Source organism: Triticum aestivum, chromosome 4D (genome assembly GCF_018294505.1).
Source record: "Triticum aestivum cultivar Chinese Spring chromosome 4D, IWGSC CS RefSeq v2.1, whole genome shotgun sequence".
NCBI classification, from domain to species: Eukaryota; Viridiplantae; Streptophyta; class Magnoliopsida; order Poales; family Poaceae; genus Triticum; species Triticum aestivum.
In genome coordinates this window covers 360,484,619-360,504,426 of record NC_057805.1, presented here as the reverse complement: position 1 = coordinate 360,504,426, position 19,808 = coordinate 360,484,619, and positions in this window count along the sequence as shown.

Here is a 19,808-nt window from a genome sequence, read left to right as displayed (position 1 = left end):
GCGGTGGCGTCATCCTTGTGGTGGACATGTGTCCTCACGCTCCACCGTTGTGACGACGTCTGCTCCAACGTCGGCGTGGAGCATCGACGACAACTAGAAGACAGAACCAGGTATGGTTTCCTCCTTCGGCGTCTTAGTCGTGGCGGGGTGCCAAATCTATAGTTCGATGGCGTGTCCGGGGTGTTGCACTGGTCTAATTTGTTCAACGACAATGGCTTAATTTTTGGTGAGCCACTTTGAAGGTCCGCAAAGCTGCTTATCAGTGATGGAGCCGCGTTGAGCTCGAGTGAGGAGGTGGTCTGTCATTTGTTTTCTTTCGGTGGCTGCTGTGGTGGTGCCTGAGGCAGGTGATGGGCGTTCGTGTCAAACTCAAAGACGTTCTGCTGTCTTTTTAGTTTTGTCATGTCGGTCTTTATGTAACTTGTACTTTGATCTTTATGATATGAATGAGACACATATTATCGTGTAAAAAAAATATGGCATGTGCTATACAAACGAAGGCTGTACTCATGTCTAACCCAACAGGACTCACGTTATGTTGGCTGCTTAGTTGTGAGACCGTCCTTTGTTGTCCTGCAAAGGTCACAGGAGCTGGATAGACACATTGCGCAGGAGATTAGCGCAACAGCGCAATATTCTAAACCGAATCCCGTGCAAACCCACAGTTTTTCCTTTGCCAAATCATAAGGGCCTGCTTGGTTACCTACAACCAATTGTGTATGTGGCCGGGAGCCTGACTTCTGCACTTCGTTTCGCTGCATGTCTTGCATCATTTGTTACCTGACGTTTGGTTGAGGATTATGTTTGTTTGTAACTGGGAAAGGCGCGCGTCAAATTCATTTCATTCAGCTCACATACACAATACAGCGTGAATTACAAAGCCCTGAAGATGAACTTGGGAGATCCTAGAGATGAAAGGGCAAGATCTATGTCTATGAGCTGAAGAAGTACATGCAAAGACATGTTCTTGAGTATTGCTTAGAACCTGATTGTCAGCGACGCACGGGCGCATGATACTGAAGATCATCATCAGGCGGCAACAGGTTCAAATACTGTTCACCATCCGGCAAGCAAGGAAACAACGGCAAGGAACCAGGCTTCGAGCGGGCCCACGGTGCGTCCCACTCGAACCAAGACGAAGCCCAGGTGGAACGATGGCCCAGAATGGGCTCGGTAGTTAAATACCACTGTGTAACGTTCGAATTGACTTGGCTTGGACTTGGACGGCGGCTGCGGCCGATTGTAATTGAATTGTAGCTGTGAGGGAGGTTGGGAGGAAATACACGCTACCGAATTCCCCATTTCGCCATGAACCCTAGCTCCTCACTGTAGATCGATCGAGGCCCTTACACTTGGTATCAGATTCGGCGGTCCTGGCGCTTCCTCAACACCATCACGAGACGCGGTGATGAGATCGGCGGCGAGCGGCGGCGATGGAGAAGTTGTCGGAGGATGGGCGCGGCGTCTACGAGCTCCTCCGGGCGGATCTCGCGGTCGACCTCAACAAGCGCTTCCGAGAACAAGGTGCGGATCTCCTCAAGGCCATGGAGAAGCTGATCTCGACGAATACCTTGACCCTCGACGGCTTGCTCTCCTCGCGGGTGGACGGGGTCCGCGAGCTGTTGATGGAGTTGGAGCAGATCCGCGGCGACCAGTCGAAGGGGAGTCCTTCGCGACATGAAGATCCGTCCCCGCCGCGTGTGGCTGGGAATGGTCGCGGCGGTGCCCCGACTGTTTCCCTCGGCTTCGACCACGATCACCGGGGGGAAGGCGCATTATGTCCCTCCTCCGGCCAGAGGTGCGCGCGAGTCCAATTTCCCGTTCCATCCTTCGCTGGGCCGTGAGTCGAATTCCTTTGATGCTGCTGATTCGTTTGCGTTTGGTGCTCGCCTGGAATTGCCACGATTTGATGGAGCCAATCCGCGTCTGTGGCAAACGCGTTGCAAAGATCAGTTCCGGCTGTGGTGTACCCCGACTCACCGATGGATTTCTCTGGCCACGGCTCAATTTGAGGGTGCTGCTGCTCGTTGGTTGGAGTCGATGCAACGTCGTCAACTGCAGGCAAGTTGGTCTGAATTTTGTCAGAGTTTGCAGAACCGCTTCAGGCGTAAGAAACATCAGACACTCCTGCGTCAGTTGTTCAGGATAGCTCAGACTTCTTCTGTAGCTGATTATGTGGAACGTTTCGCTGATTTATATGACCAGCTGTCTGCGTATGAAGAGGCGCCCAATTCGCTGCATTACACTACCAGGTTCCTGGATGGACTCAAACCTGGTGTTCGTGTTGCTGTAGCTCGCTGGATATGGAGAAGAAATCTGCTAATGAGTACCTGATGCTCGAACGTAAAGGAAATCTGTAGGTGCTGTTGAGGCCTGCACTTGAAGTTGTGTCCCTCCCTGTCCATCTGGGATGTCAATGAAAAGACCAATTCCCGTTGCTACTTCTTGTGGTTGAATTCCTGGGATTCTTTAGCACATGAAAGAAGCATCAGAGAAGATCTTTGTACCTACACCAAGCAGATCAGATTTGATTGTAACAGCAAAGAATTAGTATCTTGGACAAATTGAGTCTGAGACGTGCTATGATGTTGTTCCTTGGAATTACCCTACAAATCTTAACAATCAGCAAGTGCTTTTGCAGCGTGATGAACCTGCAGAGGGAGACCATTTCTTCTGGCAAAAAGGCAACCATTCCCGGACTTCCAAAGGCACCAGAGAAAATTGAAAATATTAGAAATGTTGGCATAGGGATGATTAATGCTCAACAGCGCCTGAATGAGTTGATGCACGGAATGATTATTCTCTACAAGATGATCTACCAAGAATGACCAAACCAAGCAGCCCTGGCAAAAGGGCAGCTAACAAATATATGCATATCATCCTCCTGTTGGTCACACCAACAGCAATTAGTGGCAATGTGCTGAGAGAACCTACCAGCTCGCATACCTGTGGAAAGGGCTTTGCAAAGGAGCCTCCATGCAATGGTTTGGACCCTTGGGGGACAGCTGTTTTGTCTTCCACACCTGCTTATGCATGTCCTTAACAAAAGAACAAACCTGTGCGGGACGATTGTTTGGCTGATTTTGTATGTCCTGCAAACAAAGCTTATATGCACCTTTTGAATTGCATTTGCCATCAGGTGTGAGATCCCAACAGAGAATGTCAGGACAATCATCATTAATAATAGGAGTGTGAATAATGATGGAAGCCGTAGGATCCTGAAAGAGCAAAGTGATCAAGTCTTTGTTCCAAGTATTATGTCCCGGGTTCCATAGATCTTGGACCTTGGCTGGGTAAACCAAGTGTGGGTTATGGTTGTGAAGATGCACCAAAAACACGGCGTTTGATTGCTCCTGACACAATGTCGTGGTCACTCTTTTTCAGTAGTGATGATTTTACTACAAAGCACACTAAGTGATAGTGTCAAATAACATCCTGCAATATGAAAATAATTTCATATGCCATTGAGATGAAGGCACGAGCAGCTCACGGAGGGGAGGAGCATGTCAAGTGCAGGAGATCTAAGCTACCGACGCCGCCTCTGCTGGCATCACAGATCTAAGTCACCACCGCCATTGATGTCGATGTCGAGACTTAGCCTCGATTCGTGCTCCCGCTAGAGGTAAGCGAGTAAAAGGAGGTGAGGCGCCACATTTCGGGGCAGCCTCCACATGCAGATCTGGGTCATCCATCATCTTCATGCCCGCACCAAAGTGTACGCTGCTTTTCCCTTGCGCTCGCCTCAGTATGTGGGTTGCTTCGATTTGAGCGTTCCTAGCGAGCCAAGCTCTGAGCTGCTTTTAAGTTTCATGCGCGTGCGGATCATTGCCTTTTCTGACCAACCAAACAAACCTTTTTTATCCACTCGACATGTTTGGAGGGATAGCCTACCAAGCATACTCTAAGAGCATCTACAACCGAACTTGGCAAATCCGACCCTTCAAACGCCCGCGGACGCGTCCGTCCGAGCGCGTCGGCGACAGTGACCGGTCACGCATCAAATAATTCATTCCACAACCGGACACCACAATTATCATACCTCAAATCCATACAAACTCATGCAACTGCCTAACGATGCATTGCACACATTGTCCGGCTACTACATCAGGACATTCTATCGGACTTTCAAAATTCGGCATGTTCTACCTACATGCTAGCTATGGAGAAGATCATCCATGGTTTCCCTTGTCCTTCCCGGCATCCTTGTCGTCCTTCTTGCGGAAGTAGCGGTCAAAGACGCAGTATGGACCCAGCCGGATTTGCTCATCGCCGGAGTTGTCTGAGTTGCCCTTCTTACCCTCCCTAGGGAAGGGGGGGCAGTCCGGCCATGGCACGGACCGCCTGATTCTGCTCTCGGGCGAGGGCGCGCGTGTTCCTCCGCCGTCGCTTCTTTACAATGCGGGCGCGGATGGCTTCCTCCTCTGCGGTAGCCAGCGCCGCCACATCAGCCGCCTCCGCCACCGCCATTTCGGCAGCGAGCCGGGCCTTGGCCCCCCTTATCCTCTCCTTCCCACGGCGGCCACATCGGTCCCAGTAGCTATCATACTCCTGCGGACCGGTGATGGGGAAAGAAAGATTGGAAGGATCCCGGGAGGACCTTGACGATCCCGCCCCGGAGGATCCGAGCGCCCGATGCGCCGACGCAATGGACTTGTGTCATACAGATCCCGCCGTCGGTGGGCGATGTCCTCCTGGGAGCGGCGGAGTACAATGTAGACGACTATTGCCTCCTCCAACCCGCACGGAACGACACCTGTTGAGGATATAAACCTTAGAGTCACCCGCCAGGAGGGGCCGGGTTACTCATAATGGTCATCGCCTGAAGCCCGGCGCCAAGCTTGAAGACGGCAGGCCAAAGATGGGCTTAAGACCCGGATATGGCTTAAGGCCCGTAGTTACAACCGCCATTATGATAGAACTTGTAGTGTAAGGCAAGAATAGTTGAGAGTCCGAGCCGGACACTCTTATGAGCCGGCCGGGACTCTGAGAGCTGTTGGGCGTCAACCTCTCTATATAAAGGGACGACCCGGCGGCGGTTTAGGGAGAAGAAAGATCTCGTCGAGAGCCAGGCATAGCAGTTAAGCTCCCTGGTCATCGAAATCCTAATCAATACCACCTCAACTGGACGTAGGCTTTTACCTTCACTGTAAGGGGCCGAACCAGTATAATCCTCGTGTTCCTTGTCCCGTTTAACCCCTTCAAGCTTCCTAGCTGCGATGGCTCCACGACTAAGTCCTAGCTCGAGGACATCTGCCGTGACAATTCCACGACAGTTGGCGCCCACCGTGGGGCCAGCGCACGGTGGATTTGAGTTCTTGAAGGGCAGCTTCGAAGGGCTCAAGGGATACGCTGTGGGCCGGATGACCAAGAGTCGTCGCGGCAAGCTCTACATCGACGATGCAAACTGGGGCCCCGGCGCTGGCTCAGTGGAGTACAGGTACCGGGTCCCCTTCGGCGGAATTCATGTCTTCATTGGCAAGATTGGTGAGCCGGGCCCCGAGCCGGATCTTTGCGCCGATCTCATCGAGACGGCTCAGCGTGCACGACCCGTCCGGGCCCTGCCTGCCTTGAGGCATGCTTTTGTGGGATGTGTCCATGGAGGGATCTCTGATGGATCTGGTGATGAGACGGCCGCCGGCTCTGACGGCGAGTCGTCCACAGATGAGCCAAACTCGTTGTATCAACTTCAAGATGGCAGGCTCAGGGGCTGTTCCGATGATGACAGTATTCCGGACCCTTTTGAGCCACCGAGCCGGGTTGGAATCTTCATGGCCGGTGCACAGCCTGTTCAAAACCCTGCGGCCGGGTCAGGAAATCCGGTGCCCTCGCCGGCTCAGGTGCTGATGGATCTCACGGACAAGATGACGGCCCTGTTGACCGCCACGGTCGACCCGGCGGATCAAGCTCAGCATGACGCGGAGATGGCGCAATTAAAATTAGATCTAGTGAAAGCCAAGGAGGATCTGGCAGCGGAAGGGATCAGGATGGCTGCGGAGAGGGCGGCTCTCGACGCCCAGACTCAGCTGATTCAGGCGCAGTCCTTCCGGCTCACAATGGATCAGAACGCGTCCAATGAGGTCATGAGAAGGAGGCATCAAAAGGCCCAATCTCGACTCCCTCCGGTCTACGATCCTCGAAACCTCTTCAACATGCCAGGTGCAGGGTCTAGTAACCCGCCGGGGGTCATAGTGCCCGGGTCTGGGACCCCTGTTCAGCCACAAGTGATGGGGCCTCCCCGAGTGAACCCTGCCCCGCCTCAGTACGTGCCAATACCACCGGGTCATTATGCTAACCCGCTGGAGAACATGGTCGCCGCAGCAGCACGGCTGGCGGCTCTCCCAATTGACGGCGACTCTCCAACGGCTGTTGAAACCCGCCGGGTCAGAGAACTCCTTCAGACAGCGCTGGCACAGCAGGAGGCGTATTCTTACAGCCGAGACAGGATCCACTCAACCCCTCGTCCAGGCCGGAGTCCGAGTTACAGCAGACACATGGTCTCTGCGACCGGCTCAAGTAATGTCTGACGCCATGACCCGCCCCATGGCCATGGCCCGGCTCATAACGGAGTCTTTCACGCAGCGGACCAAGACAGAGCGCGACAAGAGGCGGAGCAGGCGCCTCAGTTGACGGCTTACCAGACACCCCCGGCTTATCCGACGACTTCCGTCGACGTGGGTATCCCTACGAGGACCGGAGGTGTCCCTTGTTTAGTGCCGGCTCTCCGTAATGAACGTCTACCCAAGGACTTCAAAGGGCCGAGGAAGGTGCCTAATTACACGGCTGATTTACAACCCGGGGCCTGGATCGAGAGTTACGAGATGGCCATGGAATTGCTGGAGGTCAGTGAAGCTGCGATGGCCAAGTACTTCACCATGATGTTAGATGGGACTGCCCGCACTTGGTTAAAAGGGCTACCACCGAATTCCATCGGGTCTTGGGCTGAGCTGAAAGCCCGTTTCATCCAAAACTTCAAAGATACCTGTAGGCAGTCCATGTCAATTGTGGATTTGACTAACTGTAAACAGCAGGAGGGTGAGTCTACGACACATTGGGTTCGCCGGGTCAAAGAGATCATACATTCATCTGATAAGATGGATGCCGGTTCTGCAGTCTTAATGTTGGAACAGAATTGTCGTTTCCTGCCCCTGAAGATGAAACTCGGGCGGCTTAAGCGCGACTGCAATGATATGGGTACGCTGATGGCGGCTCTCGTCAAATATGCCGACTCTGATAGTACCAAGGACCCCGCTTCAGATGATGAAAGGACAGGGAAGGGAAAGAAGAACGGCAATGGCAAGGGTCCTCAGCATAACCCGGGGAACCAAGGAGGTGGCAAGCGTAAGGCCGACGGCAGCCTGGAGTTCGTGGCCAACGCCAGCTCACAGGGTAATAACCAGCGACGCAAGGGGAGGCCACCTCCCCGAGCCAGCGGGTCAGGCCCGACGCTGGAGCAGCTGTTGAATGAGCCTTGTCCAAGGCACGGTTCTAGGGAGAAGCCAGCTACTCATTTATGGAAGGATTGCGCGATCATGAAGGCCTTTAAGAATTCCAATACCTTTAACGGTAATAATGGCCCGGGCGGCGGCTCAGGCGCTGGCGGTTTTCATGGCCCGGGCGGCGGCTCAAATTCTAATCCTCAGAACGGTCAAGGGGGCTTCAATCAGCAGTCTGGCCAGGGTCATCAACAGCAGCAGGGGGGTTATCAGACCAATCCGAAGCAGCTGAACGGTGGACAGTATCACGTATTTACCACCAGTCTGTGTAAGCGAGATCAGAAGCTTCATAAGAGGGCTGTGAATGCTGTTGAGCCGGCAGTTCCACGCTATTTAAGATGGTCTGAGCAGCCTATCGTGTGGAGTAGGGAGGATCACCCTCCCCGGGTTGATAATCCGGGTCACTTGGCCTTGGTGGTGGCTCCTCAGGTGGGAGGATATAAGTTCTCTAAGGTGCTCATGGATGGAGGCAGCAGTATCGACATTCTTTATTATGAGACTTTCCGTCGTATGGGGTTGATTGATAAGAACCTCAGCCAGTCAAACACTGTTTTCCATGGTGTGGTGCCTGGTAAGTCGGCTTATCCAGTTGGCAAAATCGAGTTGGAAGTGGCCTTTGGAGACGAGTACAACTACAGGGTGGAAAAATTGACCTTTGAGGTGGTCAAGATAAGAAGTACGTATCATGCCATATTTGGGCGGCCGGCTTACGCCAAGTTCATGGCACGGCCGTGTTACGTGTATTTACAGCTCAAGATGCCGGGTCACAATGGGACCATTACGGTTCACGGCAGCCGGAAGGTGGCCTTGGAGTGTGAGGAAGGTGATGCAGCCTATGCAGAATCTGTTTGCGCAACAGATGAGTTGAAATTTTACAAGGACAATGTCGACCCAACAGATATGACCTCTCTGAAAAAGCCGACCACGGAGCATGAGCCGGCAATGAAATTTAAGTCGGCCGATGAGACTAAGCTTGTTGATTTCGTTCCAGGTGATTCATCTCAGCAGTTTAGCATTAGTGCCAATCTGGATCCAAAATAGGAAAGCGCGCTCATCGAGTTCATCCATGAGAATAGGGACATTTTTGCATGGAAGCCTTCTGACATGCCAGGTGTACCTAGAGGACTCGCTGAGCACACTCTCAATGTTGATCCGAAATTTAAGCCGGTCAGGCAATTCCTTCGGCGGTTTAATGAAGAGAGGCGGAAAGCCATTGGTGAAGAGGTGGTCCGGCTCTTGGCGGCCGGCTTTATTGTTGAAGTCTTTCACCCGGAGTGGCTAGCTAACCCGGTGCTCGTACTCAAGAAGAACGGCACCTGGCGGATGTGTGTGGACTACACGGACTTAAACAAGGCATGTCCGGCTGATCCTTTTGCTCTTCCCCGTATTGATCAAATCATTGATGCTACGGCGGGTTGCGAGCGCTTAAGTTTCTTGGATGCTTATTCTGGATACCATCAGATTAAAATGGCAGTTAAGGACCAGGAGAAGACGGCGTTCATCACTCCCTTTGGAGCCTTCTGCTATGTGTCTATGCCTTTTGGGCTCAAGAGTGCACAGGCGACTTATCAGCGTTGCGTGCAGAACTGTCTTCATAACTAGATTGGGCGCAACGTTCATGCTTATGTGGATGATATTGTGGTTAAGTCCAGGGAAGAGAAAACCTTGATAGACGATCTGAGGGAAACCTTTGATAATCTCCGGGTCTACAAGATGATGCTTAACCCGGCCAAGTGTGTTTTTGGTGTTCCTGCAGGCAAGCTCTTGGGTTTCTTGGTTTCTAACTGAGGTATTGAAGCTAACCCGAAGAAGATCAAGGCAATCACCTCTCTGGCTAAGCCGGCATGTATAAACGACGTCCAGTGCCTGGCGGGTCGTATCGCTGCTTTAAGCCGGTTCATAAGCCGCTTGGGTGAGAAGGCCATGCCATTGTACCAGTTGATGAAGAAAACTGATAACTTTGTCTGGAATGATGCTGCTAATACTGCTTTTGAGGATTTGAAGAGACAGCTGGCTGAGCCCCCGGTCCTTGCTGCTCCGGTTGACAAGGAGCCTTTATTGCTGTATGTAGCTGCTAACACACGGGCCGTCAGTGTGGCTGTGGTGGTGGAACGCAAGGAAGAGGGCAAGGAGCATCCGGTTCAGTGGCCGGTTTATTACATCAGTGAAGTGCTCATCGAGTCCAAATAGCGGTATCCACATTGGCAGAAGCTTGTTTATGGTGTGTTCATGGCAAGCCGGAAGCTTAAGCATTACTTCCAGGGTCACCGTATCACTGTGGTTAGTTCTGCTCCCCTTGGAGATATCATCCAAAACAGAGAAGCTACAGGAAGAGTGGCTAAGTGGGCTATAGAGCTCGGGCCTCATGGTCTGAAGTACGTACCACGCACTGCGGTTAAATCTCAAGCCTTGGTGGATTTCATCAACGATTAGACAGAGTTACAAGTGCCCGAAGAAAAGCCGGATAACACATATTGGACTATTCACTTAGATGGGTCCAGGCAATTGGAGGGCTCGGGGGCTGGAGTTGTATTGGCTTCCCCTAAAGGTGACAAGCTCCATTACGTGCTACGGTTGATGTTTCCTTGCACTAACAATGCGGCTGAGTACGAGGCCTTGCTCCATGGTCTTCGGATGGCTAAGGAGATGAGCTTGAGCCGGGTAAGATGCTTCGGCGACTCGGACTTAGTGGCTCAACAAGTATCGGGCAAGTGGGATTCCAAGGACCCTCTTATGGCGGCTTATCGCCGTGAAGTTGATGCCATTGCTGGACACTTTCAGGGTTACCAAGTAGAGCACATCGATCGCAGGAAGAACGAGGCGCCCGATGCTTTAAGCCGGCTGGGCTCTCAGCGAAAACCGGTGCCGCCTAATACTTTCCTGGATGTCTTGCATAACCCTTCTGTTAAGTTGCCCACAGAGGAAGACTTGGTTGTCCCTGACCCGGAGGCACAATTGGTGGCGGCTCTCCACATCATCCCGGACTGGACAGTGCCCTATCTGGCTTACATGACCCGGGGAGATTTACCTGAGGATGAAACTTTGGCGAGACAAATAACCCGGCGGTCTAAGTCAATGGTTGTTATCAATGGTGAGTTGCATCGCCGCAGTGTTACGAGAGCGTTCCAGCGTTGTGTCTCCCCTGAGGAAGGCCAAGAGATCTTGCGTGAGATTCATGAAGGGGATTGTGGCCATCATGCCGGCTCAAAATCCCTTGTGGCCAAAGCTTTTCGTCATGGCTTTTATTGGCTGACGGCTCATGCTGATGCGGAGGACTTGGTCAGTAAATGTGATGGTTGCCAAAGGTTCTCACGACGGGCTCATGTGCCGGCTCAGGAGCTGAGGATGATACCAATCACTTGGTCGTTTGCAGTCTGGGGGCTTGATATGGTTGGGCCTTTTAAAAGGTCCAAGGATAAGAAGACCCACCTCTTGGTGACAGTTGACAAGTTCACAAAGTGGGTTGAAGCAGAGCCAGTTAGCAAGTGTGACGCGGCCACGGCGGTTCAATTCATGAAAAAGGTGATATTTCGCTTTGGCTTTCCACACAACATTATAACTGACAATGGTACCAATCTGTCCAAGGGCGCCATGGAGGAGTTTTGTCAACGAGAGCATATTCGACTTGATGTTTCATCAGTGGCTCATCCTCAATTCAATGGTCAAGCTGAGAGAGCTAATCAGGAGATCTTGAAGGGCATTAAGCCCCGGCTTTTGGTCCCTTTGCAACGGACGCCGGGTTGTTGGGTGGAGGAGTTACCCTCCGTGTTATGGAGCATCAACACTACTCCTAATAGGTCTACGGGTAACACGCCTTTCTTCATGGTTTATGGAGCAGAAGCAGTCCTCCCCAGTGACATCCGTCATGACTCGCCTCGAGTGGCGGCTTATGTTGAGGCGGATAATGAACAGGCGCGCCAAGATGCTCTTGACTTGTTGGACGAACAGCGTGACGTGGCCGCAGCTTGTTCAGCGATTTACCAACAAGACCTGCGCCGTTATCACAGTCGCCGGGTTAAGTCCCGGGTCTTCCAGGAAGGTGACCTGGTGCTCCGGCTCATCCAAGATCAAACAGATGCGCACAAGCTATCCCCGCCTTGGGAAGGACCCTTTGTGGTCAGCAAGAACTTGCCCAACGGGTCATATTACCTCATTGACATTCGGGAGCACAAAGATTCACGCAAGTCGGAGGAGGAGACCCGTCGGCCGTGGAACATGGCTCAGCTTCGGCCTTATTACACTTGAGCCACCGGCTCTCGTAATGTACATATTTCTATAAGCCATGTATATATTATGATAAGCAATAAAGCATGACCTCTGTCCTTTTTCTCCTCCAAAGGTAAATGTGTTGTTTCCATTGCAAGATCACATGGTAACTTGGAGGTGGATCCAGCTTATGATCGTATTCGAATCTAGCCGTACGTAATATAGTCACTTGGGGGCTTCCTGTTCAAACATAGGTCATATTCGAACCAAAGAGAACATAGTTGTCGATATCGATTTGATTGGCAAAGTGCCGAGCTCATTGGGGAGTTTTCCTTGATCATATTTGAATCATGGCTCAACCCCTTTGGGAACCGACGTGGATCGTATTCGAATCAGCGTCGTTAAACAATTCTCAAGGTCATTTGGGGGCTTCCTGTTCAAACATGGGTCGTATTCGAACCCAAGAGAACATAGCTGTCGGTACCCTCTTGATTGGCATCGTCGAACCCACTGGGGGCTATGTGATCGCATTCGAATCTTAGCTTAACCCCTTTGGGACGGGTCTCTGGTCGTATTCGAACCGAAAGCCCCTAAGTTTTGATTTTTCGGCTTACAACAAGTTCTTCTGGTTGTATCAACAGTGTACACGGCGATTCTTATTCCGCCGACTTAACTTTGATTCATTCACAAGGTTAGTTACACGCAATCAGTATTATCAAGACAGGTAAACCGGAGTTGAGGTACCAACCTTATTATCCGGGTTATACAAACCGGAAGCGGATTTGAAGGCCTGTAAGTATGTTATTACGGTTATATCAAGGATTTAATTGAGGACCGGTCTTGGGTGATTTAGATTCATATTCCGGGTTATATATATGAGACGATGATTTCTCAGTACGGTAAACCGCCAGGAGACTTGTGATTTGTTTTTCTATGCAGGATAGTTAAAGACAACTATTTGAGCTTAAGGAAAATGAATGATCAATTATGACCCGGAAGAATATAAGGAAGCCACTTCAAATGGAGTTAAGCATTCAACAGGTGCACGATGGCACGACAAAGTTAAAATATTGATCCTACTCTATTACAAGACTCCCCGAGTCCAAAAGATGAGGCATTGTTTTAAAGATGTAGTCATGAGCCGCCTACAAGTTAAGATGCTTGTCGAGTTGAAGCTTCCGGCTCATCCCTCTCCGCTCCTCCGGCTGTTCACAAGACCTGGAAGGTTGACGATTTCCAGTCAATGCCGCTCAAAGCTTCAAACTGAGCTTCCTCGTCAATTAACCCGGCCGGGTTAATGTCCGGGGAAAAGGTGTGCTTACGAGTCGGCGGGACTAAGCTGATGGCTTCATAACGCGGAGTGGGGATCCTCTGATTCTCTGCATCGTAGCCCGGCTGGTACTTGGTCAGATCAGTGTCATTCCCAATCAGGGTGGCCACCGGGCGCACGATCTTCACACAAGCAGCAAAGTCCTTTTGGTCGAAAGGGGTGCCGTCTTCCTTCAAGCTGGGGTAGCCAAGGGCAATGTCCGCCGGGTCTAGCTCTGGAAGGAAAGCCTTGGCCCGGCTCAGAGCAGCTATGGCTCTGGCTCTTGCAGAGGCCCGTCGCAGCTCTTGAACACGCTGAGGAAGAACGGCCAGCCGACGAAGTACTTCCGCCAGGTGAGTCGGAACCTCATTGGATAGGGCCACCACGACCAAGGCGCGCTGTGACCCGGTGTAGAGTTGCTCCACCAGGGTGTACACGGCCTTCAGCTTGGTCAGCACGCTCTGATTGAGGTTGGCGCTTCTGGGGCCTGTTTAACAGAGTAAGATAAGCAGCTGGCAATGATGGGAGTTATGAGACATCAAGATTATAAACTTGACGAGAGCCGGTGGAATGACTTACCGAAGATTGCGGCGACCATCTGTGACACGTGGCATTTTAAGCCGGAGAGTTCGGTGGTTCTCTCCGACAGAGCCTTCTCCGCCTGTTCAGCCCGACTCACCAGAGTAGCTTTCTCTTCGGCCCAAGTTTTCCTTTCGGCTTCAAAGTTCTTCTTCAGCTTCTCTTGAGCAGCAATACTGGACTCAAATTTGTCGTTGGCCTTCCGGGTCTCAGTTTCCTGAGTCTTCAAGCGGCTCTTCAGCTCAGAGATATCAGTTTCAAATTTTTTGCAAGCGGCCTGCACAATTTCCGGGTTATAGCCTGAACAATTATTATGCGATTTTAAAGTCCCAAGCACTTTCCAAGCAAAGACACTTGGCACTTGGGGGGCTAATGCATGTTGAAAGTTTCCATCTACAAATTACCGGTTCATGGAAGTAAGCCGGAACTTAAGTCTACAACATATTCTATCATAAGTAGTAGACTTGGGCGCTAGAGTATGGTAAAGATACCTATGCGGTAAGCAATAGAGTGGTACCTTAGACTTTTGTTGTATCTAATTCACCATGTCGATCTCCAAATCCCGGCTCTTGTGCACCTGACTAACATAGCCGGAGACGATCTCTCCGATGCTCAAGTGAGCATAGTTGGTGAGGTCCAGATTGGCCCGGCGGCGCTCTAGCAACTCTTCCTTGGCGGAGCACTTGGCCAGCGCAGTAGGTCTCCTCTGCTCAACAAACTCCGTCTGGGTGATTACCACGTCCGGGTCATCGGCCGGCTGAGCCGGGCTGGAGGTCTCCGGGTTAGCAGAAGTCTCTGCGATTGGCTTGTCGGTTGGAGCGGTGGCTTCAGGAGCAGAGGCAACTGGCGGTTCTTGAGCTGCAACCTCCGGCTCAGGCAAGTCCGGCTCTTCGACCGGCTTGTTCTTCTTCGCCCTCTTGTTGAGCTTTGCCTGGGCACTGAAAGGACAAAAGGTTAGTACAAAAGTATGAGTAAAGATAAGCACAACAAGAGATGATCATCATTACCCGGGTACGGTCTTGAAGGCCGGCAGGTTTGATTGCATCGAGTCACCAGAGGAAGGTGAGGTTTCCTGATAGTTTGAATCAGAAGAATTGAGCGGTTGACGTATAACACCCGCCAAAGGATGAAAAGGGTACAAGTGGGAGATAACCTCGGTCCTGTGTTTCCTCGACGCTTCAGGTAAACCGGAGGAGAGGTCAGCGTCCTTGTTTGTCCGGGTGTGCCGCCGGCTCTCATGAATCTGTCGCTTCAAAAGAAATTGAGGATCTTGATAAGCTAAAGGATGTGAAAATCTTACTTTCCGGGTTACTCTTCGGACTTTCAGCCTTGGCAAGGGCTCCGAGTCGGAGGAAAGTGTCATTACCTCTTCAATCACCGGGTTACTTGCTCTGGTGTCATCCTGCTGATGAACAGTATTGATAAGGTGGACAGAAATAAACAAGAAATACAGCAAGAGCTTACAGGTTCAGGGGTTACCTCTGACTCGGAGCTGTCGCTTAGTTGGAGCAGATCTGAAGCAGTAGGCCTGCTTCCCTTCTTGCGGGGAGCGGCTCTCCTGGCGGCTTTCTTAGCCTTCCTGGCCTTCTTGGCCGCCTCATGGTCATACTTGACCTTCCAGAATTTATCATCAGCCTGAAAAAATACAATGAAGATTTCTTAAGGTTTAGATGAAAACTATCTAAAGGAGAAAATAAGATGTTTAGATCAGCGGCTTACCGCTGGAGCCGGGTTGGTCTTGCAGAAGGGGCTTAAGCCGGTCCTCCCGCAGTCTGCCAAGCTCTCATTCAAGAGGGCCTTGGTCATGTCTTCAGCAACGTCTTCAGGAAGATCGTTGCGGCTGTGTCGCAGGGGGTCATCTTTCCGGCTGTGTATTCACACATTAAGCCGGGGCGGCGACTCAAGGGGATCACCCGCCACGAGATCCAGACCCGGACCAGATCAATTCCATTGAGGCCATTTCCCGGGAGAGCCTTGATTTTGTTGATGGTGAGGATCAGAGGTTGGCGCTCCGCCTGCGATAGCTTGTCTGACAGAGGGTGAGTTGGTTCCAGGCGTGAGGGACGAAAGCCGGGCAGCGGGCTCTCGTCAGCCGGCGAAGTGTCCTGGCAGTAGAACCACGTCTGGTTCCAGTCCTTTGGGTGGCTTGGCGGCTCGGCGTAAGGAAAAAGGCAGTCTCTCCGGCGTTGAATAGAGATTCCACCAAGTTCCAGGCTTGGTCCGTTGGCGCACTCATTCTGGCGGTTCAAATAGAATAGCTCTCTAAAAAGCAGAAGGCTGGGCTCTTCTCCAAGGTAGACTTCGCAGAATACTTGGAAGTTGCATATGTTTGACACGGAATTGGGTCCTATGTCTTGTGGCCGCAGATCAAAGAAATTCAGTACATCTCTAAAGAACTTTGAGCCGGGCGGTGCGAAGCCCTGGCTCATGTGATCCGCAAATATTACCACCTCCCCGTCCCTTGGCTGTGGTCTCTCCTCTGACGGATCAGGGGCGCGGTAAGACATGACGTCCTTCTTGGGCAGGTAACCCGTTTTCACAAAGTCTGCTAAGGTTTCGTCAGTGACGTTGGACCTCATCCAGTTGCATGTGATGGGTGCTTTGGGAGCTTTGGGAAGCATGGTGAAAGCCGGAAGCATATGATAAAAGGAAATGTCCGGTTTAATTATAAGCCGGAGGAAATTTACAGTTCAATGTTTAAAGTGGCGGCTTATGAAAGGGGCCTAATGACATATAGCTAAATGCATCGGGTTATATAAGCCGCTGGTGGTATTGAGAGTAATTCAATTGTCTACAGCTTTATCATAAATGAGCCGGAAAATTTTACGGCGCGTGGCTTCTTTGAGCCGGACATGTAAGCCGCCATGACTCAACAGATGCAGTTTTTACTAAGTGTGGTGAAAACAGGTTTCACACATCGCAGTAACTAATTTGGATCAAAATGGTCGACTTAAGAGGAAAATTTCTAGACCTAAAACAGACGCAGAAGAAGTTCGCGGGTTCGAACGGAGCCTCTATGCAGTAAAAGGGGATCTATGTACATTGGGAATGGAAGTGAAACAACTACCGCAACAGTCTATACAGTCTGAAGATCAAGAAGGGTGGTAAAAATGAAATCTACCAAGGGCTCGCGATGAACGGCGAAGAACACGGGAAGAACAGCCAAGAACCTAATGTGGATCTACTCTACGGAGTAACGGGGACTTACGGGTGCTGGAGAGATGCGGAGATCGCCACCGTTATCTGGTCACGACAGGTTGATGCAGCGGCCGGAGTTGGTGAAGACAGGAAGACCCGCGGCGGCGGCGGCGGCGGCGGTGGAGCTCGAGCGCAGCACAGTGGCGAGAGGAAGAAGATGGAGGTGGCGAAGTGACTGGAGGCTCATTGGGCCGGGCTACTTATAAGGGCAAGCTCATAAGTGGGTGCGAGAAACGAGGAGGCCACGGCGCGGTTATCTCACCGTAACAACGCCTCGATTTTCGGGACGGCAGTTAAAGATAAGATCCGTTGCGGATATGGTGGAGTAAAAAATGGACTTAATGGAAGATGACGTCACGACGGGTTACCCGGAATCCAGAAGATGACGTCACGGCGGGTATGGCCTTCACACAATTGTAAGCCGGAGATTTTCTGTCGAAAGGATTGAAGATTGACATGAGCCGGCTCAAATCAATCTGGGGCCTAATGTTGAGGATATAAACCTTAAAGTCACCCACCAGGAGGGGCCGGGTTACTCATAATGGTCATCGCCTGAAGCCCGGCGCCAAGCTTGAAGACGGCGGGCCAAAGATGGGATTAAGACCCGGATATGGCTTAAGGCCCGTAGTTACAACCGCCATTATGATAGAACTTGTAGTGTAAGGCAAGAATAGTTGAGAGTCCGAGCCGGACACTCTTATGAGCCGGCCGGGACTCTGAGAGCTGCTGGGCGTCAACCTCTCTATATAAAGGGACGACCCGACGGCGGTTTAGGGAGAAGAAAGATCTCGTCGAGAGCCAGGCATAGCAGTTAAGCTCCCTGGTCATCGAAATCCTAATCAATACCACCTCAACTGGACGTAGGCTTTTACCTTCACTGTAAGGGGCCGAACCAGTATAATCCTCGTGTTCCTTGTCCCGTTTAACCCCTTCAAGCTTCCTAGCTGCGATGGCTCCACGACTAAGTCCTAGCTCGAGGACATCTGCCGTGACAATTCCACGACAACACCCCAGTCGACGTCGATGGATCCAGACCGGTCGGAGTCAGATCCGCTGCCTACCATGCCGGAGAAGGTCGAAGATCGCCGGACGGGAGCTTGGGGGTGAAGGGGAGTGGTTAGGTTTTAGTCCGGGGAGCTGATGGGGACAGTTAGTTGTGGGATCGGGTGGGCCAACGTGTGCTGGGTTCGACGTGGCAGACGTGCTCGGTCACGCCCGGGCCTCCCCATATGCACCCCATATTTGGCCTAGCTAGATGTGAGGGGTGCCGGTCAGCCCGGGCGTTTGAGGTAGGTTTGAGGCGGACGTCTAGGTCGTTTTTTCTTATCGGTCACTGACTGGACTGTACGCCCAGACGTTTGAGGCGGATTTAGGGTCTCCGGGTGTAGATGCTCTAAGTAAAGAAGACTTATTGGGTTAAAATAGACAAAACTGACCCTTTTTCGAAACTTCAACACAAAATGACCCAAATCTGAAAATATTTCATGAAGTGGCCCTTTTGCATGACACTCGGGGCTATAGCATGGCGCCCCGGGTTAGGGCGCCATGCTATTTGGCATGGCGTCCTAGGCCGGGGGGCGATGCTAGATATCGCTATCATGGCGCCTTAGCACCGGACGTAATGCAAAAGAGGGGCATTTTATAAAATATTTTTAGATTGCGTTCATTTTGTGTTGATGTTTCACAAAAGGGATAGTTTTGTCCATTTCCACATTTATTGGCTGTGGGCAAAACTACACGCAAGTGTGAAAGTCTACTTATACTCCAAAGCAGATAGCAAGTCGAAGAGCAGCCTTGTGCTGGTGCCAGAATCAACTCGGCCTTCAAGTAGTCACCTGCACGCCTGCACCGTCTGCGCTGCACTTGCACGATGGAAGTGGAGTTGGTCGTGCGTGCGTGCGTGCGTGGTCATCCGTCACAGATAGTCAAAGCCACCCACTTTTGTGCAGCAGTATTACCATCTTCTCTCACGTGCACATGCATGCGCATGCGTACTACTCCCTGAGCAGCTGCGTGGGTGTGGTCTAATTTCTCTGGAACTTGTTGAGTCCACCGGCAGATCTTCCAGTGGCCAGGCGCGAGAACTCACATAAAAAGGAAGTACGTACTCTACACAGGTTTTCAGTGTGGGGTGTGAGTGTGAAACCAGTCGCCATTCATGTGAGCACGCACGTCGTGCCGGGGCTATGCGTCCGCGAGCGTGCCGTGACAGACAGTACAGAGGCTGGCGAGGGCCCGCCGCACGTGGCCCGGCTCCCCGGCTCGCCGCCGTGGATTCCACGCCGTGAGGCGCCGACGTACGACGTGACGCGCCACCCACGGGCAGGGCAGGGCAGTATGTATGTACGCCGTCGCGGTCCCGGCCGCCGGGGTCCGGGGGCGTCGAAATCAGCGGGGCGGGCCCAGGTCCGGTTGGTGGGGGAGCGTGGGGCCGCCACTCCCACGTGTGATGTTGAGCCTTGTCGCGGTTCCTCGGCTCTATGTGCATGCTTGGACGCCGGCCGGGATGCTGGTTACGTATCGCCGGACGGCCTCCAGCCCATCATGCATCCGTCCGTGGGCTCCGCGCACCGCTGTGTCTGGCTGGTCAACGGTCAGCGTCACGGCCCATGATCCCGCCCCTGTCGCAGCCGGCAGCGCAGCGTTGATCTTCGGGCACGCACGGACGCACGTCCATGTAGTACATGTGGTGGCACGACCAGCTCACGCTCGGGGACGCCGTCTGGGAGCTAGCGAGCGTGCCGTCTCCACTCTGCTCCACGCCCGCACGCACGGACGTCCGCGGCCGATTGGATAGCTCAAGCCGGCAACGCCGCGCGCGCGTGCGTGCGTGTGGGGATCCATCCATGCCGCTTGTGTATTCACCTCCATCTCGCGCGGTCTGGAGCATCATCACATCTGCTGGCGGTGGTGCTGAAACCTATTTCGATGTTGAATGATGACCCACCCAGCCCGTCCTCTCCGGCTCCACCTGCGTACGTCTCAGTGCGTGCGTGCGTGCATGCGGCGGCAACTCTCGAGAG